This window comes from Hyla sarda, chromosome 2 (assembly GCF_029499605.1).
Source record: "Hyla sarda isolate aHylSar1 chromosome 2, aHylSar1.hap1, whole genome shotgun sequence".
Classification (NCBI taxonomy): Eukaryota; Metazoa; Chordata; class Amphibia; order Anura; family Hylidae; genus Hyla; species Hyla sarda.
Window position 1 is genome coordinate 251,795,332 of NC_079190.1, and position 12,574 is coordinate 251,807,905.

Below are 12,574 nucleotides of genomic sequence, written 5' to 3' on the forward strand. Positions count from 1 at the left end.
TGACCCCTATAACTTTTTTATTTTACTGCATACAAGGTGGTACGAGGGCAAATTTTTTGCGTCATGATCTGAACCATGAATTGGTACCATTTTTGTTTTGATCTGACTTTTTGATCGCTTTTTTTAAATTTTTTTTTATGGAATAAAAAATGACCAAAAATACGCTATTTTGGAATTTGGTGCATACACCATTGACCATACGGATTAATTAACAAAATATTTTTATAATTTGGACATTAACACACGCGGCAATACCACATATATTTATTTTTATTTATACAGTTTTTTTTTAAATGGGAAAAGGGGGGGATTCAAACATGTATTAGGGAAGGGGTAAAATCATCTTTATTAACTTTTCTTTTTTTCCCTTTTTTTTTTTTTTGCAATGTTATAGCCCCCATAGGGGGCTATAACATGCTTTATACAGGTTGCAGGCACTGATCAATGCATTGCCATAGCATAACATTGATCAGTGTTATCGCCGCTTGACTGTTCCTACCTGAATCTCAGGCACGGAGCAGTCATTTGGAGATCGGACTCGGAGGAGGCAGGTAAGGGACCCTCCTCGTGCATCCTAGCTGATTGGGACACCGTGGTTTCAAAGTGGTGGTCCCGATCAGCCTTGCTGAGCTGCCGGGAAGCCTTCACTTTCACTTCAGAAAGTTGATCACCGCATGTAAAGAGTTAATGCCGGACATCTGCCTGAGCTGCGATGTCCGGCATTAGCCACGGGTCCTGGCTGCTGAGCTCGCTTCATAATCCTGCTGTGCCGCAGTGCCGTTTATAAACAGCGTTTTGTGGCAAGGGGTTAAAGGGGTACTGCGGTGGAATTATTATTTTTTAAATAACCGGTGCCAGAAAGTTAAACAGATTTATAAATCACTTCTATTTAAAAAATCTTAATCCTTCCAGTACTTATCAGCCGCTGTATATTACAGAGGAAGTTTGAATTTCCTTTCTGTCTGACCACAGTGCTCTCTGCTGCCACCTCTGTCCATTTTAGGAACTGTCCAGAACAGGAGAGGTTTGCTATGGGTTCTACTCTGGACAGTTCTACTCCTACTTTGGACAGTTCCTAAAATGGACAGAGGTGGCAGCAGAGAGCACTGTGGTCAGACAGAAAGGAAATTCCAAAAGAAAAGAACTTCCTCTGTATTATACAGCAGCTGGTAAATACTGGAAGGATTACGATTTTTAAATAGAGGTAATTTACAAATCTGTTTAACTTTCTGGCCCTACTTGATTTAAAAATAAAAAAATCAAGATGTTAAAGTTGGCTTAGCTGGTAGTGACAGAAACATACAAGATTGTCATCAGAAAAAGCCAACCTGGTCTATCCAGTCTGCATTATTTCCTTAATTTTATCTCAGAATAGATAGATGTTTTTTCTATTGATGTTGATAGATGTTGAAATTCACTCAATATTGTCCCTCGCTTAGGAAAATGAATGTAAAAGTATTAGAGGTAGTCGATATGGGTTGACTCTGGGTCCAAATATAAAAAATGTCCAACTATATAAAAAAAAAAAAAATTGCGGTATTCTATATATTTTAACCTACTTAAGGACCAAGCCCATTTTGACCTTAACCTCTTCAGGACACAGGGCGTATGGATACGCCCTGCATTCCAAGTCCTTAAGGACACAGGGCATATCCATACGCCCGTGGGAAATCCGGTCCCCACCGCTAGCCAGTTGGAGACCGGAGCCGGATGCCTGCTGAAATCGTTCAGCAGGCGTCGCGGCATATCGCCCAGGAGGGTCATTATGTCCCCCCATGTCGGCGATGGACAATTCAGCCCAGCGATCTGCGGCGGATTCCGGGTCAATCGGGTCTCCAGTGACCCGGCGACCCAGAATTACAGGCTGTTCGGGGCCGTCTTGGACGGCCCCGAACAGCCATAGCCTGCAGGGGTGAGGTGGCACTGGTTTACCGGCCGACCAATCAGGGCACCTGCTGCGGGTGTCACTCCCGCAACCCGCTCCGCCTCTCTTCTGAAGGATGTGATCGGGTGCGGGAAGAGGACCCCGGCAGCTGGGGACTCCGATCCCCTGCGTCCCTGTTGGGATCGGGGCCCCAGGAGCGGCGGCGGCGGCGATGAGGGACTGACCTGGGAAGTAGCAGTTGGAGCTGAGTGACAGCCTCCTGCTGTTGCTTAGCAACAGCTCCCAGCATGCCAAAAGGGCATCCTGGGAGCTGTAGTTATGCAACAGCAGGAGGAAGACCACCACAACTCCCAGCATTCCCTTATGGGCATTCTGGGACTTATAGTTTTGCAACAGCTGGAGGCACATTTTTTTCTATGGAAAAGTATACCTTCAGCTGTTGTATAACTACAACTCCAAGCTTGCACAAACAGCTAAAGTGCATGCTGGGAGTTGTAGTGGTGCATCTGCTGGTTGCATAACTACAACTCCCAGCATGCCCGTTGGCTGTCGGTGAATGCTGAGAGTTGTAGTTTTGAAACAGCTGAAGGCACACTGGTTGTGAAACTGAGTGAGTTTTTTTTACCTTACCTAACTCAGTGTTTCACGACCGGTGTGCCTCCAGCTGTTGCAAACTACAACTCCCAGCATGCTGGGAGTTGTAGTTTTGCAACAGCTGGAGGCACACTGCTTGTTAGGTCACAAACTCAGTGATACATAACCAGTGTGCCTACATCTGTTGCAAAACTAAAACTCTCAGCATGTACAGTCTGTCAGCGCATGCTGGGAGTTGTAGTTTTGCAACAGCTGGATGTTCCCCCCCAATGTGAATGTACAGCGTACACTCACATGGGCGGAGGTTTACAGTAAGTATCCGGCTGCAAGTTTGAGCTGCGGCAAATTTTCTGCCGCAGCTCAAACTGCAAGCGAGAAACTCGCTGTAATCCCCCGCCCGTGCGACTGTACCCTAAAAGCACTACACTACACTAACACAAAATAAAAAGTAAAAAAACACTACATATACACATACCCCTACACAGCCCCCCTCCCCAATAAAAATGAAAAACGTCTGGTACGCCACTGTTTCCAAAACGGAGCCTTCAGCTGTTGCAAAACAACTACTCCCAATATTGCCAGATAGCCACTGACTGTCCATGCATGCTGGGAGTTTTACAACAGCTGGAGGCACCCTGTTTGGGAATCACTGGCGTAGAATACCCCTATGTCCACCCCTATGCAAGTCCCTAATTTAGGCCTCAAATGGGCATGGCGCTCTCATTTTGGAGCCCTGTTTTATTTCAAGGCAACAGTTTAGGGTCCCATATGGGGTATCGCCATACTCGGGAGAAATTGGGCTTCAAATTTTGGGGGGTATTTTCTGCTTTTACCCTTTTTAAAAATGTAAAATTTTTGGGAAAACAAGCATTTTAGGTAAAAATCTATATATTTTTTTTTTACATATGCAAAAGTCGTGAAACACCTGTGGGGTATAAAGGTTCACTTAACCCCTTGTTACGTTCCCCGAGGGGTCTAGTTTCCAAAATGGTGTGCCATGTGGTTTGTTTGTTTTCTTGCTGTCCTGGCACCATAGGGGCTTCCTAAATGCGGCATGCCCCCAGAGCAAAATTTGTTTCCAAGCCAAATGTGACTACTCCTCCTCTGAGACCTGTAGTGCGCCAGCAAAGCACTTTTCACCCCCATATGGGGTGTTTTCTGAATCGGGAGAAATTGGGCTTCAAATTTTGGGGGGTATTTTCTGCTATTACCCTTTTTAAAAATGTTAAATTTTTGGTAAAACAAGCATTTTAGGTCAATTTTTTTTTTTTTTTACATTTGCAAAATTCATGTAACACCTGTGAGATATTAAGGCTCACTTTATCCCATGTTACATTCCCCGAGGGGTCTAGTTTCCAAATTGGTATGCCATGTTTTTTTTTTTTTGCTATTTTGACACCCTAGGGGCTTCCTAAAGGTGACATGCCCCCCAAAAACCATTTCAGAAAAATGTTCTCTCCAAAATCCCCTTGTCGCTCCTTCCCTTCTGAGCCCTCTACTGCACCCGCCAAACACTTTACATAGACATTTGAGACATGTGCTTACTCGAGAGAAATTGGGCTACAAATACAAGTAAAAATTTTCTCCTTTTACCACTTGCAAAAATTCAAAAATTGGGTCTACAAGAACATGTGAGTGTAAAAAATGAAGATATTGAATTTTCTCCTTCACTTTGCTGCTATTCCTGTGAAACACCTAAAGGGTTAAAACACTGACTGAATGTCATTTTGAATACTTTGGGGGGTGTGGCTTTTATAATGGGGTCATTTATGGGGTATTTCTAATATGAAGACCCTTCAAATCCACTTCAAAACTAAACTGGTCCCTGAAAAATATCGAGTTTGAAAATTTTGTGAAAAATTGTAAAATTGCTGCTGAACTTCGAAGCCCTCTGATGTCTTCCAAAAGTAAAAACTCAACAATTTTATGATGCAAACATAAAGTAGACATATTGTATATGTGAATCAAAATTTTTTTTTTGTAATATACATTTTCCTTACAAGCAGAAAGCTTCAAAGTTAGAAAAATGCAAAATTTACAAATTTTTCATCAAATTTTGGGATTTTTCACCAAGAAAGGATGCAAGTTACCACAAAAATTTACTACTATGTTAAAGTAGAATATGTCACGAAAAAACAATCTCAGAATCAGAATGATAACTAAAAGCATTCCAGAGTTATTAATGTTTAAAGTGACAGTGGTCAGATGGGCAAAAAACGTTCTGGTCCTTAAGGCCAAAATGGGCTTGGTCCTTAAGGGGTTAAAGGAGTACTCCGATGCAAATCTTTTCTGGGGCAAAAGAAGCATCAAGCAAAGTTATATAGCATTCTAATATACTTGCGCTTTCCATATGGCCCCTTTCCCTGCATTTGATGATGCTCGACCGCTTATTCCGAGCACTCCGCTGGCAACTTAGCCCGGTGACTCATACCTGCCATGAGTCATTGCGGGCTCTGCCGGCCTCCCAGCCCGGAATGACTCACTAATATATTCATATATGCGCTGAGCTGAGCTGCCATAGGCTCAGCTCAGCAAACGCAGAGGGGGTGTGATTTATTATAATTTCTGGAGGGGGCCGAGCAGGGGAGATACAGGCCGGATGTGACGAGCGGGCATGCTGGGAGATGTAGTTTTTACAGCGCGGGCCGGGCACATAATGCGAAAACAGCTGGGCCCTTCTACAAGATTGAGGGCTCCATCAAAAGGTATTTTAATTGGCTACAATTATGGCATTATTTTTTGTTGGGGAGGCTGCATCGAAGTTTTCCTTTAAGGACCAGGCCAATTTTATTTTTGCATATTCGTTTTTTCCTCCTCGTCTTCTAAAAATCGTAACTCTTTTAGATTTTCTTCCACAGACTTGTCTGAGAGCTTGTTTTTTTTCACAAGTTGTCCTGCGTAATGATATCACTCCTTTTACCATAAAATGTATGGCGCAACCAAAAAAATACTATTTGTGTGGGGAAATTAATAGGAAAACCGCAATTTTGCTAATTTTTGAAGGTTTCGTTTTCATGCAGTACAATTTATGGTAAAAAATTACATTTGTTCTTTATTCTGTGGGTCAATATGATTAAAATGATATCCATGATTATATATTTTTCTATTATTGTTGTGCTTAAAAAAAATCGCAAACTTTTTAACTAAATTAGTATGATTAAAATTCTTCTATTTTGATGACCTATAACTTTTTTCATTTTTCCATATAAGCGGTGGTAAGAGGGCTCATTTTGATACCGCATTTGTGTAAATAAAACTTTTATTAATTTTTTAAGTATATTTTTTAATAAAATGTGACAAAAAAGCTGCAATTTTGCACTTTTTTTTTACGTTCACGCCTTTCACCGTACGAAATCAATAACATTATATTTTAGTAGTTCAGTCATTTAGTCATGTGGTGATACCAAATATGTGTATTAATTTTTTTTTTTTTTTTACACTTTATGGGGGTAAAATGGGAAAAAAAGACATTTAACATTTTATTGGGGGAGGGGATTTTTCACATTATTTTACTTATTTATTTTTTTTTTTACTGTTTTTACTTTCATTTTTACACTTTAATAGTCCCCATAGGGGACTATCTATAGCAATCCTTTGATTGCTAATACTGTTCAGTGCTAGGCATAGGGCATGGCACTAATCAGTGTTATCGGTGATCTGCTCTGGTTTGTTCGATCTCAGACCAGAGCAGAAGACTCTGGGAGACGACCGGAGCCAGGTGAGGGGACCTCTGGCCGCCATGCTGGATGATCGGATCCCCACGGCAGCGCTGCGGGTGATCCTATCATCCATTCAAAGTACCGCACTACCACAGATGCCGTGATCTGTATTGATCACGGCATCTGAGGGGTTAATGGCAGACATCCGCGCGATCTCGGATGTCCACCATTACCGGGGATCCCTGGCTGCTAATAGCAGCCGGGACCTGCCGCACATGACCAATCAGATGTATTCATTTGTCAATGCACTGCACACTATAACTCCTGTCTAATTAAATAACCTGTTAAAGGGAATCTGTCATCAATGTCTCCCAAACCTGTTCGTGCAGGCATATTGTGGGTAACACTGATGATAACAATATTAACTACCCCTAATCCGTGGTCCTGTCCATCTGTTACTTCCTTTTATTTAGCGGCAGGCTTGTTCCACTTCAGGAGTGTGCTTGTGTCACCACTGCAGCTTCTCTAAGCCTGCTCGCAGCCGGGCCAGCAGAGAAGCAGCATCAGTGACGTCAGTGTTTCTACATTTACACTTTTGCCCATGCTGGATTAGAAATGGGATAGTTTAATTCTTTGGACACATAAGTTTTAGTTCCTTTTTTTTTTTTTTTTATTGAAAAATTGGGTTCTTTGGAGGGAGGGTGAGAGAAAGTGCAACAAGGGGCATGGGCCTGCCTGGCTGTAAGCACTTCAAGTGTCAGCAAAGTTATTAGATGTGCAACCTGGGCAGGAGCAGGATGCAGGGCAGGGGCAGGACGGCCACAGCACCTACCTGGTTGGTGACAGCAGTGTATGCGCTCTCCTGCAGATGCCTCCTGTATGTTTCCAGATCTCCATGGGAGTGGGAAGACACACAGAGTTAGAGGGTCAGGACACCTCCACTGCAGCTCCGGGCATGCCATAGATAAAGATAAGGAGATAAAGAAGAATAGAAAAACTATTTGTATATGTTGTATTAGAGAATCCTGATACCTCAATGTTCTGATTATTTTGGCCAGAACCTGGAGAACCAATCTTCTTCTGCATTACACAAACTGTATATTTTGATAAACATTGTAACATTGTGGCCATCTTATCATTGCCCTTACACAGAGTAATTGTCCAAAGAGGTGTCCAAGTTTTTAAAGTGTACCTGTCAAATCCCCCCAAAAATATAAAAAAAATTAAAAAAAAATATATATATATATTAATAATAAGGATAATATAATGTTACCCTACCTTACCCTGACCATGTACATCTAATTTTTTTATGCCTTCATCACCTGTATTTGTTATAAAAAAAAATACCTCTTTCCGTTAGCTCACAACATTAGAAATCCTAACAAGCTGGTGCAGGAATTATTTGTGTCCTAGTAGGTATGGGGACCACTAGTTGTGGGATTTTAAACAACCATATTACAAAAGGTCTTTCATTTTCATCAGTAACAACATATAAAAAGTTTTGGGATCTGAAAGTGCCCATTTAAGGTTTTAAAAGACAGACAAATAATCTATATAAACATTCCATTATGTAGACAATAAAACATTTCTTAGACAAGTCAACTTTTTTTAGGAATAGATTTATGTTGTTCAGTAAAGGGGAAAAAAAAGAACATTTTAGCAAATTTTATGTTTCCTAGTAGTTTTAAAGATCAGTAAATTACAGTAATGTCTTTTATATTGGCTTGACCCCCATCATATTTATGATACAAAGACGATTATTTACAAAATGTGAACATATGTATGCAACAGTTTGTCCAATTAGTGAACTTTACTGCCCTGGTCCCAAAAAAATGCAGATAGGAATCTGCTGAAAACCTAAATGCTTAGAATTTAATTGTGTCTAAGAACATTTGTTCATAAGCAAGCTGTCGTTTTGTCACTTGAGGTTTACAGTAATTGTTTGAGAAGATTTATCTAGAGGCAAATAGTTTTTGTTCAGATGCACAAAGCATAAAGGAAAGTACTCAGTATAGTAACAATATTTACTAATTATTTCATGCTTAACACATTTTATCCAAATGGCTTCAATTACTTCTGCACTTAGAACAATTGCATGTCTTATTCTTAAACTTTTCAGCTTGAAATGTTTTCTTATTAAACATTATGGGGGAGATTTATCATTGCTTTTAGAGCATTTTTTTTGTCTATGTTTTGTCACAGTTCAGACACAAGCAGCATATTTAGTGACTTTTATGCGTCTTTTGATATAGATAGTCTCACTCTTTTTGCCTACTAGTAGAACCTTTTCTTTTGGACCATGCAGTGGTCATGTATTTATCATTTGCGACTTTTGTCAAAAGTCTCTATTTTGTGTGCAAAGGTACTTTTTTAGGTGCAAAGCTACACCACCTACCAGTAGGCGTGAGAATCACTTCTACCTTCCGCAATTCAACCTTTAACCTCTTGTGGAAGACAGCGTCCCACTCCCTTTGACACATGCTCAGGAGTTGAGCAAAGGTCATAGCTGGGTGGTACTAGCTGGGCTATCGGGTCATAGCTGGGTGGTCCTAGCTGGGCTATCTTCCACCAGGACCCATCTCTAATGCCAGACATCACCGATCATGGTGATGCCCAGCTTTAACCCCTTAGACACCACAATCAAATTTGATTGTAGCGTCTAAATGCAAGTAAAAATGGCCCGGTAGCTCTGTGAAATTGAGTAAAAAAAAAAAAAACAGCAAACCTGCAAAATTCAGGACCCAGGAAAGTGCCTACTTCCCTCCCTCACAAGCGTCTAGAAAAAGTGTATGTGATAGAGCTTTTCCCACCAGAGCAGAACTGCGCAAAATTAATCATCCTGCTGCACCTTCTCGATAAATAGGATGCATGCTAGTCAAACCCATTACCCAAAATGTGGTAAAATAGCTCTACCACAGAAATTCTTTGATAAATCTGGGCCAATATGTTGTATAGTTGAAACAGTGACAATAACGATCACTTGTTATACTAAATGCATGTGGCAGCATTATCATCTAGCAATAGTGGGATCAATTCCTAATAGAGTATAAATGTTCTCTCTGTTTATGTATGGGTGTTTACTGTGTTATTCTGGCCTCACTCACAACCCTAAAAAATTTACTGATAGTATAGGACATTTCTGGAAAGAGAAATATATCTATATACTTATCTTTATTGATTATTTATCATGGATAAATACTGATGTATTTATGGAACCTACAAAGAGAAAAACTATAATGGAGAGATGTGTTTTGGACCCACTCCACCACTTAGTTTTTGGCTTAGAAACAGGGATGCAAATTAAGGACCAAAGCACTGTGGTGTAAAAGTGGCCTCATAGGCCTCTAAGGGTTGCACAATTCTTAGTTACACAAATGTATTGTAATGTCCCAGTACTGGATAATGTGGCCCTGTACTGTCCTCCTGTTCTGTCAGGCAGAGTCCCTGGGGCTCCCCTGCAGCATACCTCCATTATGTATATAGGTTTGCATCATTTAATGTACTGTTTCCCAGAGGGCTCCAGTGACCAGGTGACCCCCCAAGTCCCCTATGGGCTCCGTGTACAGACCCCTATATAACAAGGGGAGGGGTTGCAGTCTCTGTCTTGGCACATTGCTACTTCTGCTGAGGTCTTGTGCAGTCAAGTTTTTGCAGTGTCTGTGTCCAGAGCATTGGAGGTCTCAAGCCTAAAGTCCTACAGCCACAAGTCAGTCATCAGTAGGTCAAGTAATCTTATTGTCAGTCACCATCTCTGTAAAGTCAAGTCTATCTATGGTCACCGTGGCCTGCACTAAAGTCAGTCTAACTACTGCAAGTCCCAGCAAGACTGCGAGGTCCCCCTGTGTCACTGGTCACCTCCGTGGAATATTTGGCTGTACTGCAAAGACTATATCACCTGTGTTGCCGTTATTCTTAATCTGGTGTTGGTGTCTTCATTGCCCCCGACTAACCCAGGATCAGTGGTATTACCTTCGGGTGGTTAAGGCTAAACCACGCCCTGTGGTCAAGACAAGGCCATAACATCTGCTTTTTATCTACTCTGCACCTCAAACCCCGACACCACAGTATCATGGAAATGCCCACACTACTACCACTATTGTTCTAGTGCAGGATTACCTCCAATTCCTTGTGGTTTCTGCCCCACCTTTCTCTCCTCTTAACAAGAACATCAAATCTGCTGGTAAATTAAATAGGAGAGATGCCACTGGGCCTTTTGAGTTCATGTTTATGCCAGGACTGTAAAGTCTTACCCCTGGGAATTATCTTGACTAAAAAATAAACAATGCTTTTGTTGTTAATGTAGCTGCAGCTGTGAAATGCTAACCAATGACTTAAAGGGGTACTCCGCCCCTAGACATTGTCACGATGCCGGCTGGCAGGTAGTGGATCCTCTGTGCCAGAGAGGGATTGGCGTGGACCGTGCTAGTGGACCGGTTCTAAGCCACTACTGGTTTTCACCAGAGCCCGCCGCAAAGCGGGATGGTCTTGCTGCGGCGGTAGTGACCAGGTCGTATCCACTAGCAACGGCTCACCTCTCTGGCTGCTGAAGATAGGCGCGGTACAAGGGAGTAGGCAAAAGCAAGGTCGGACGTAGCAGAAGGTCGGGGCAGGCAGCAAGGATCGTAGTCAGGGGCAACGGCAGAAGGTCTGGAAACACAGGCAAGGAACACACAAGGAACGCTTTCACTGGCACTAAGGCAACAAGATCCGGCAAGGGAGTGCAGGGGAAGTGAGGTGATATAGGGAAGTGCACAGGTGAACACACTAATTGGGACCACTGCGCCAATCAGCGGCGCAGTGGCCCTTTAAATCGCAGAGACCCGGCGCGCGCGCGCCGGGACAGAACAGACGGAGAGCGAGTCAGGTAGGGGAGCCGGGGTGCGCATCGCGAGCGGGCGCTACCCGCATCGCGAATCGCATCCCGGCTGGCAGCGGAATCGCAGCGCCCCGGGTCAGAGGACGTGACCGGAGCGCTGCCGCGGGGAGAGTGAAGCGAGCGCTCCGGGGAGGAGCGGGGACCCGGAGCGCTCGGCGTAACAGTACCCCCCCCCTTGGGTCTCCCCCTCTTCTTAGAGCCTGAGAACCTGAGGAGCAGACTTTTGTCTAGGATGTTGTCCTCAGGTTCCCAGGATCTCTCTTCAGGACCACAACCCTCCCAGTCCACTAAAAAAAATTTTTTCCCTCTGACCTTTTTGGCAGCTAAAATTTCTTTGACCGAGAAGATGTCCGAGGAGCCAGAAACAGGAGTGGGAGGAACAGATTTGGGAGAAAAACGGTTGAGGATGAGTGGTTTGAGAAGAGAGACGTGAAAGGCATTAGGGATACGAAGAGAGGGAGGAAGAAGAAGTTTATAAGAGACAGGATTAATTTGAGACAAAATTTTGAAAGGACCAAGATAGCGTGGTCCCAACTTGTAGCTAGGGACACGGAAGCGGACATATTTAGCGGAGAGCCATACCTTGTCTCCAGGGGAAAAAACGGGGGGAGCTCTTCTTTTCTTATCCGCGAACTTCTTCATGCGTGATGAAGCCTGTAAGAGAGAATTTTGGGTCTCTCTCCATATGATGGAAAGGTCACGAGAAATTTCATCCACAGCGGGCAGACCAGAGGGCAAGGGAGTAGGGAGGGGGGGAAGAGGGTGACGGCCGTACACCACGAAAAATGGGGATTTGGAGGAAGACTCAGAGACCCTGAAGTTATACGAGAATTCGGCCCATGGGAGGAGATCTGCCCAGTCATCCTGGCGGGAGGAAACAAAATGTCGCAAATAATCACCCAAGATCTGGTTAATCCTTTCTACTTGTCCATTGGACTGGGGATGATATGCAGAAGAAAAATTTAATTTAATCTTGAGTTGTTTACAGAGAGCCCTCCAGAATTTAGACACGAATTGGACGCCTCTATCCGAGACAATCTGCGTAGGCAACCCGTGAAGACGAAAAATGTGTACAAAAAATTGTTTAGCCAACTGAGGCGCAGAAGGAAGACCAGGAAGAGGGATGAAATGTGCCATTTTGGAGAATCGATCAACGACCACCCAAATAACAGTGTTGCCACGGGAAGGGGGTAAATCAGTAATAAAATCCATACCAATCAGAGACCAAGGCTGTTCGGGGACAGGCAGAGGATGAAGAAAACCAGCGGGCTTCTGGCGAGGAGTCTTATCCCGGGCACAGATAGTGCAGGCTCGCACAAAGTCCACAACATCCGTCTCCAGAGTCGGCCACCAATAGAAGCGGGAGATGAGTTGCACAGATTTCTTGATACCCGCATGACCTGCGAGATGGGAGGAGTGACCCCATTTGAGGATTCCGAGGCGTTGGCGAGGAGAAACAAAGGTCTTTCCTGGAGGAGTCTGCCTGATGGAGGCAGGAGAAGTGGAGATCAGGCAGTCAGGTGGAATGATGTGTTGCGGAGAGAGTTCAACTTCTGAGGC